Source organism: Capsicum annuum, chromosome 12 (genome assembly GCF_002878395.1).
Source record: "Capsicum annuum cultivar UCD-10X-F1 chromosome 12, UCD10Xv1.1, whole genome shotgun sequence".
NCBI classification, from domain to species: Eukaryota; Viridiplantae; Streptophyta; class Magnoliopsida; order Solanales; family Solanaceae; genus Capsicum; species Capsicum annuum.
Genome location: NC_061122.1, coordinates 128,086,945 through 128,095,795, shown reverse-complemented (window position 1 = coordinate 128,095,795; position 8,851 = coordinate 128,086,945). Strand labels below are relative to the sequence as shown.

General features: G+C 33.1%; 1 pseudogene; it reads left to right on the top strand.

The window, feature by feature from the left end:
- The first annotated feature begins 1,182 nt into the window (after positions 1 to 1,182).
- On the top strand, positions 1,183 to 8,361 carry LOC107856695 (annotated as a pseudogene).
- The last annotated feature ends 490 nt before the right edge of the window (positions 8,362 to 8,851 follow it).

The window sequence follows — 8,851 nt, the reverse complement described above, 5'->3', positions numbered from 1 at the left end:
TTGATCAAGTCTCTGGGGATCTTCAAACCACATCCATCAATGGGTCCATAGCATTTGGGTAATTTTATCCTCATGATTTAAATCTATTTATGCTAATTGTTGCCAAATGAATTGATGCTGGACTTGGATGACGACTACCATAGGGGAGTATATGTTTTGAAATAGCTTTTCTTTGGTTATCACTTTTTGACTTCAGCAAGTTCTAGTACCTTGTCTGAATGTCTTTGTTTTTCAAACAATGTTTTGAATATGCTTGTGGTTAAAATAGTCTCTGTTGCAATTCATTGGGGCCATGTTGGATGGGGCGGAGTGTTGGCCAGTTAAGCACGTTCACATCCAAAAATTGGAGGTGATGGAAATGAGAATATTGCGTTGGATGTGTGGGCTTACTAAAGGGGACAAAGTTAGGAATGAGATTATCCGGGATAAGGTGGGAGTGGCTTCAGTGGAGGAAAAGATACAGGAAGGAAGGCTGAGATAGTTTGGGCATGTGATGAGGAGGGGCGCGGATGCCCTGGTTTGAAGGTGTGAGAGACTAGCGTTAGATGGCTTCAAGAGGATAAGAGGTAGGCCGAAGAAATACTGGAGGGAGGTGATTAAACATGACATGGAGCGGCTTCAGCTTACTGAGGACATGACCCTAGATAGGAAGGCGTGGAGGTCGAGGATTAGGGTAGAAGGCTAGTGTTAGTGTGTGGGTTGTAGCTAACAGTCAGGAGAGTTCTTGTGTAGCCAGATTTAGTAATCATAGGACAGTGTACATAGGTGTTTTTGGTATATGAGTGTATTTCACTACTAGGTGGGTATCCTATTTTCTATTGCTTAGTTCCTATTTTCTTATTCCGTGTTGCTCTTATTTCTCGTATTTCATATTTCTCTGATTTTATTCTATTATTTCCTATTCTTTATTTCGGTTATGTCATCCATCCCCTTGTTTATTATCCTTTATCTTGAGCCGGGGGTCTATCAGAAATAGCCTCTCTATTTCTTCAGAGGTAGCGGTATGGATTGTGTACATCTTACCCGGGTTTGTTTTTGTTGTTTCCAACAAGAAAGGAATCTGTCACGTTGGACAACCTTCTATTTAATGAGTATATAACTAGTTGGTGTCTAAGGTTAGATAACTCATCAAGAGTTTCTAAAAAAGTCACTTATTTGATTTCTTTCAACATAACAAGAAAAATGATAGGGTGGGCCGATATTTACAAGGTTGTTGAAGCCATGATGCCACTTTATGTGGCATTAGGTTTAGGTTATGGCTCCGTAAAATGGTGGCACAAACTTAATGCTGAGCATTGTGATGCTATTAATAGATTAAACTACTTCTTTGTTCTTCCTTTCTTCACCTTTGACTTCATTTCACAAGTAAATCCCTATAAAATGAACTATCTATCTCTTCATTTGTGGTGATCTTATTGCTAAAGCTATAATTGGTTTTATTCTCACTTTGTGGGCTAATTTCTATAGCAAAGGAGACTTTTCTTGGTCCATAACAAGTTTCTCTTTTTGTAGCTTAAATAATGCACCTGTTATGGGGATTCCTGTATTGCATGCCATGAGTCCTCAAGTAGGAGTTGATTTATTGATCCAATCATTGGCAATTCTATTTCTCATTTGGTCCATAATCATACAATTCATGATGGAATTGAGAAATGCCAAAAATGAGATTATGGCTTGTGATGATGTTAATCAAGATTTAGAAGGACATAATTATGCAACTTCTTCAGGCACAAAAACACCATTTTTGGGGTCAGTAATGAAGGTTGTATGGATTAAGCTTTCCAAGAACCCTAACTTCTATGCTTGTTTTCTTGGCATGATGTGGTCTCTTGTATCTGACAGGTATGTTAAAAATGAATTAGAGATTTGTCTTTTTGTCCTAGTACTTTCCTATTTAAAGGCAGGTACTTTTTCTATTTAAAGGCAGATTTAGAGTGATACTATGTGCGTTCAACTGAACCTATTAAATTTTCCGAATCAATTGTACATATATCCAGCAAGTTCTTTAAATTATAGATTATAATAGACTACATTCATTCTAACTCTATTAATTTTAAATCTTGAATTTGTCTCTAAATAAAATTTATGCTATTTTTAGGTGGCATTTCGGACTGCCGAATATTGTGAAGGAATGCATATCAATAATGTCAAAGGCAGGAAGTGGCATTGGAATGTTTACTATTGGTGAGCTTTCAAGAATTATATCTCTATCGTCCCACTGTAGTAGTATTTGCTAGTTCGATGTTAAATAATCATATGCGAAAAAAGAAATTAAACTATGATATTAGTTAGCATTGTCTTCCAAGTAAGGCTTAATATACATCCGATATCCAATGGAAAAGGAATAGAGACCATAAAATATGTAATAGAGTTTCTACGGTAGATGCATTGTTTATTAATACAAGTCGACATCTTATAGTTATCCTCGAGAATCATACAATCTGAAAAATATTATGGTGGATTTAGTCATTCCAAATAAAATGTACGTTAAGCCTCGAGACTCCTTTTTCCGCTTTTATTCGCTCAAGCAATTCGACAATTTGAAAATTTTAACGTTCAACACATTATGTGCTCCCATCATTTTTATATATTTTGTTTAAATAGATATAAAATATATCAAATTTGTTATTCAATCCAGCAAAACATTTTAAAGATAACACGATATACAATCAGGACACTTAAAATTTGACATTTTGGAAACGACATTCTCTCTCTCTCTCTCTCTATATATATATATATATTCAGAAGCATTTATATCTTTTTAATTTTAAAAATTAGAAATAAATCAGGCTACTAATTAAGTGATAGCTAGGAAATTTTAGTATTAGTTGATTGGCTATCTGAATTCAGAAAAGAGAAAAATATTCCTCAAACTATGATAAATGATATGTATATACACTTCGTCATACTTAAGTACACATATGTTCCTACGGTTAATGGAATGAACAAATGGTACGTATATACCCCTCATACTGATGGTAGGCGCATATGTGTACCCACAATATGACAGAGGATATATATGTACTATTTATCATAATTCAGGGGTATATTTGTCCCCTTTTCGTTTTATTTTCTTATCCCAAATAATTAACTCAAACCCCCTACCACACCTTATAAACCCACTACTCGACCTCATCTCAATTAAAGTCCAAGAGACGCCTATCTAACAGACACGTTTTTCTCATCCCTATTGTAACGCCCCAAAAATCGAGTCCCGAGACGCCACACGGTGCTTAGGATTACAAGCGACCCCAAGTTAACCTTTTCATAGGTATAACTCAAAAGCAACTGATTTAAAACATAATTCTGAGAGAATAAAGCTGAAAATATCTCAATACAGAATCTGTTCAACATAATATTGAAATTATAAGATAATAATTCTACTGACACATATACATATACAAGAAGGAGACTGAATACATCAACCACTACTACTGTCTATGAAGCCTCTACTAGTATTGCCTATACATAAACGGGTCATGACTCCCAACCATCCCACTCAATATGGCCGACAGAAGAAGGTACAGTGTCTCTGAACTGAAATAACCAACACAAGACCTTGAACTATAAGGACTCCTTTACCTGCTGACCAGATGCTGCAACTGAATAGAATAGTAGATGGGGGTCAGCACAAAGAGAATGTACTGAGTATGTGAGGGTGCATGCAACACTTTAAATAACATCATCAATTTCATGAAAACATGCATACAGACAATGATGACTCACTTGGCTTGAGTTATATCAAATCATACTCTTCATACTTTCATAATAAATAGTTCAAATGGTAAAATCTCATAATCCATGTAAATCATCAAAAATCATAAATTATGATAAATCATCATAAATTATCATATCGTCAAAATTCATCATAGGTAATCATAATTCATCATAATATTTCAACTCCTTGACTCAAATCTCGGAGTGACTCGGTAATTCAAGAAACATGACTTTTATGGACAGGGGAGTTTTCTATAACCAACAACCCCATGTGAGCTACGTGGAATACCAACGTTTGAAACTCCCATTGGCGGAAGCGCCATACTCTTTGCTAGGGAGTACGACCTTAAAACTGCAATAATCACAATCGGGCTCTCTGACCAATAATATCATCATCAAACAACCCTACGGTGACACATAGGTTTAAGGAAATACTAAATTTTCCTCTCGGTGAAAAGTACTACTCCCCGACAAGCTCAAAACACGTTAGGAGATCCACCATCATCATCACAAGGGTCTATCATAAAGACCAAAACAAATATCTCAATTTATAATTCATCAACAATTTGTGGATTCCTAACCCCAACTTCGACTTAAAATATTTCAATCTTTTTCAACATCAACAAGGTATCAATGCATTGAACCATAACCGACTCGACATTTGGACAATGATATGAAGACGCAATACGTAATATTTTCAACAATTCAACTCATCAAAATCATCCAAAAAAAAAAATACCAAAATTCATCTCAACATCTATATCAAAATCAATCTTTCTCATAGTCAGAATCATCTTGACTCTACGAGTTCAAGGTCAATGTACTCAAATAATTATTCTTTCAATTCGATAATTAAATCATGACAACAGCTTTTGAAAAGCACTTGAGACCTTCAATTCATAATAAGAATACATATCCTGTAGTACAACTCAAATCACGACTTTTATCTTGAAACCCTTTAGAAGTATCAATTCATTGTAGTAGTATGCAATTCATAGCATAAATTCTCAATTTAAGAAGTAAAGTAATGAAGTAATCATGTATATCCATATTGGGAAAAACATTTAAAGTCTTATAAATCCTTCATAAAGTAATTTGAGGGTACACCCATTTTCGAATATCATGAAATTTCAATAATAGAACTCAACCTTTTTAAATGTCAAAATGTAACAATTTATCAAGTCATGACAACATCAATATTTTTGAGAAAATATCAAAACTCATGGTAACATCTCAAATGTTATATCTCAATATGCTCAATGATTCAATTTCGTCATAAAGAAGCTTTAAGCTTATCATAAATCTCAAAATCATTACAAAATACCATTTCAACATATATCTCGAAATCATTCAAAATAAAAATATGAAATTTACAATTATAGATATCAAGACATCTCATGCCACAAATATATATTCAATAATTCAAATCGTCATTGGGAAGCATAAATCTTGACACATATCTCAAAATATTATTCCAAAATACCATCTCGACATACGTTCCAAAATCATTCAAAATATCACCTCGTGGTAAAAGTGTGTAATTCGCAATGATAATTATTAAATCATATCATGAAAATATTGAGATAATCATATAAATCAAAGTTTATTCATTCAACCATCATAATCTCATAATCGAATTATTTAGACATAATCTCACTTGCAAAATCATGTAAAACCATAATAAAATTAAAGTTTTGGGCACAAGAACGGAAGATTGCTCTTGTTTAAAACTCCACATACCTTGAAATTGACTTCTTGATTACGGAATCCTATTCGGACAAATAATGGGTGCTCCTCGAAGGTCTTGAAATGAGGAGTTCGTTTATCGGATTAATGTTGGATTTCTACGGTGAAATTGAAAGGTATTTGAAGGTGAAAGTTCGCTAGGGTTTCATTATCCCAAATGTTTCATGGAGAAAATGAATTTTGAAGGTTCAATTATGTATTAAATGGATAAATTTTCGTCCAAGAGGGGGGGGTGGGGGTGAAATAACCAAATTGCCCTTAAAAAAATAATGTCAAATCTGTCCTTTGGTGGATTATTTTAATAGGTTGAAGTAGATCGACCATAACATTTTACTCCGACAGCCAAATTGGATAAAACCAATTTAATTAGAAAGAGGACTCTTAGAGCTTTTCGTTGATATATAGTAGCTCACCCAGATCATTACGTATAAGGAGTTATGGTCGTTTGAAGTTGACTCTGAAATTCGCCTGACTGCAGTAATTTTTAATTTCTTGCATGTTTTACTGTTCACAGTTCGATCGGAATGGTCGTAGTTCGATCGGAATGGTCGTAACTCATCGCTCGAGCGTCCGTTTTTGATGATCTACATATCGTTGGAAAGATTATTCGATACTCTACGCAATGGTAGGTCAACGTCTTAGAAATATTACACAAAAATTTTGTGGATCGCTCTAAAGCGTAGAACTCGATACGTTTCTCACGAAATCTTTACGAATTTTTTTTTCAAGGTATTACACTATAATGATATACACACACAATATAGTAACACCTACTGTTATCAATTATTTTTTTTTAAATCATTAACCTATAATACCCAAAAACAACACCAAATCAATTGAATCCCTCACATTTTAATTTTCAGCAAAATTCTGTCGGAAAAACATTACCCACCATCAGTCAACATCACATAGTCATTGTCTCCGTCGAACCAAAAACACCCCACCAGCGAACCATCGTCGCACCCTTAGATCCAACCTAATCTCCACTCCGTCCAATTAGTAAACACCAACTAGTAGCAATGATCAATCATTGCAATTTGATGAGATTTACATTTAAGAGTAAAACAGAGGGAGTATCGGGTTTGGAATAAAAAATAAAGACCGGATTGAGTTAGTTTGAAATCGAGTTCAATAATCTTATTGGGTAGGGTAGTGATTTTGGGTTAATTATTTGGAATAAATAAATTAAAATGGAAAAAGGATAAATATACCCCTAAACTATGATAAATGATGTGTATATACTATCCGTCATACTTTGGGGTACACATATGCCCCTACGATTAGTGTGAGGGTATACACGTACCATTTCATTAACGGTAGGAGCATACCATTTATCATAGTTCTTAGGTATATTTGTTCCTTTTTTGATCTGAATTTTCATTTTGTTGATTAGGATTTGAATTCGATTCCCCACATGGAATCCCCTCTCTAATTTCTCACCCTACGCCATTTTTTTTTTAAACAAGCAAACTAAGTGAGACGGGCCGCGAAAACCATTCCTGTAGAATTCATTTATATGTCAAATTTTTATATTTTAAATATTAATAGTAATTTTATTTCCCATGCATGCAGGGGTATTTGTCGCAATGCTACAGAAAATATTGGCTAGTGGCACGGGTGTTATAATATTTGGATTATTTTTGAGGTTTTTTATAGGACCAGCTGCAATGACCATAGGACCCTTCATCGTTGGTTTGCATGGCAATGTTTAACGAGCTGCCATATTGCAGGTAAATTTTATCACCAATTAGATAATTTTCATGTTTCTGAAATTAGGTTTAGATAATTTGAAAAGTTACCATTATGTTCTAATTAGTAAAATTAATTAGTAGTACTTACTTATAAGATTTTATTTTCAGGTATTCGAGTCATTATATTGTAACCATTTACTTGGCGTCGTCGTACTTCTTCTTATTATTATTCCTTTTTTCTTCCTTTTTTGAAGTTTGATTCAATTGGTTGTTAACCTTGATTAGAGGAATTATAATAAACTCAAATGTCAACGTAGTATCTTTCAATAATTAAAAGAAGAAAGTTGATTTCCAATGAAAAGAAAATTAAATCATATTCCAGAACATTTCGAAATAAATTTTGATTGGAGAACCCCCTCATAGCCCACTCCCTGCCGGCATCCCAACACACACATTTTAGGGAAGTAATCTTAAATATTTATGCACGAAAATAACCCATATATTCCATTCAACGTATTATTTCTTATGAAATAAGAATTATTTTCCATATATCGAACTACTCAAAATAACACATTTTATGATTGGTGGCAGCATTACCCCCAGGCATCGCCTCCTTTGTTTTGGCAAAAGAATATGGAGTTCATCCCGAGATTGTTAGCGCTGTGTAAGTTATTTAATTCATCACTATTTTCTTCTTATTTCTCACTTTGAAAAAAAAATCTCCTATATTTTTTTCCTATTCAACTCAATTTGGAATGTCGAATATAATATACATATTAGAGGAAATTATTGACTAGCGCAAAACATTAAAAGAAAAATGCATTTTATTCCAAATCATTTCAACAGTTCATTACAAGTTAATAGTACAAAATGATTTTACCAAAGTAATTAAATGGTTTTGTAAAAAATGCATTTTCGCCATTATGGATGTTTTTTCATCATTATTCTCTAATTTTTTTTTGGTCGAACAAACTGTGTTTATTAATAACAAAACTATTAATCATTGTTACAACCTACTCCGCATCTTTCTGATTTTACCATTTACAAATAAAAACCCCGACCATCTTATTCTCTAATTTTCATCATATGTTGATATGATCTGATTATTTCATGTGAATTGCGCATATATTTCACGGTAATCATCGGCATTCTGGTGTCACTTCCCATTATGATCGCTTATTATATCATTTCAGAGCTTACACATTGATCCCTTATCTGTTTACCGACCTACAATGAGTCAACTAATGACCTACTAGTTTTTGTTTTCTTGTCTACTTCATTTCAAAATTCTTATCACAATTTTCTTTTTGAGGGTCAAGCAATATAAATTATGACCAATATTTTAAAATATATTTATTAATTATATTAATATAAAAAAAATATTATTCATTGTACATTTTTTTTGTTTATATTATTATTCATTGTACTTTCTATTTAGTTTTAGCCATCTAAATTTTAATATTAAAATATTAAATTAATCTAATTTAATTTAATGTTAAAATCAACCAATTTAACTATAGAGAAGAACAATGCTACAACTATTGGAAGGAAGATTTGTTTGTTTCAGTTGTTTCTTCTTGCCAACCTCGGCCCTTGTGTAACCTTTCTTTTCGGTCACACAATTGACCATAAAGCAATGAAAAAGTATCTGTTTTATGTTGATGAGTTTCATATTTTGCCGTTATAATATAAAGTTC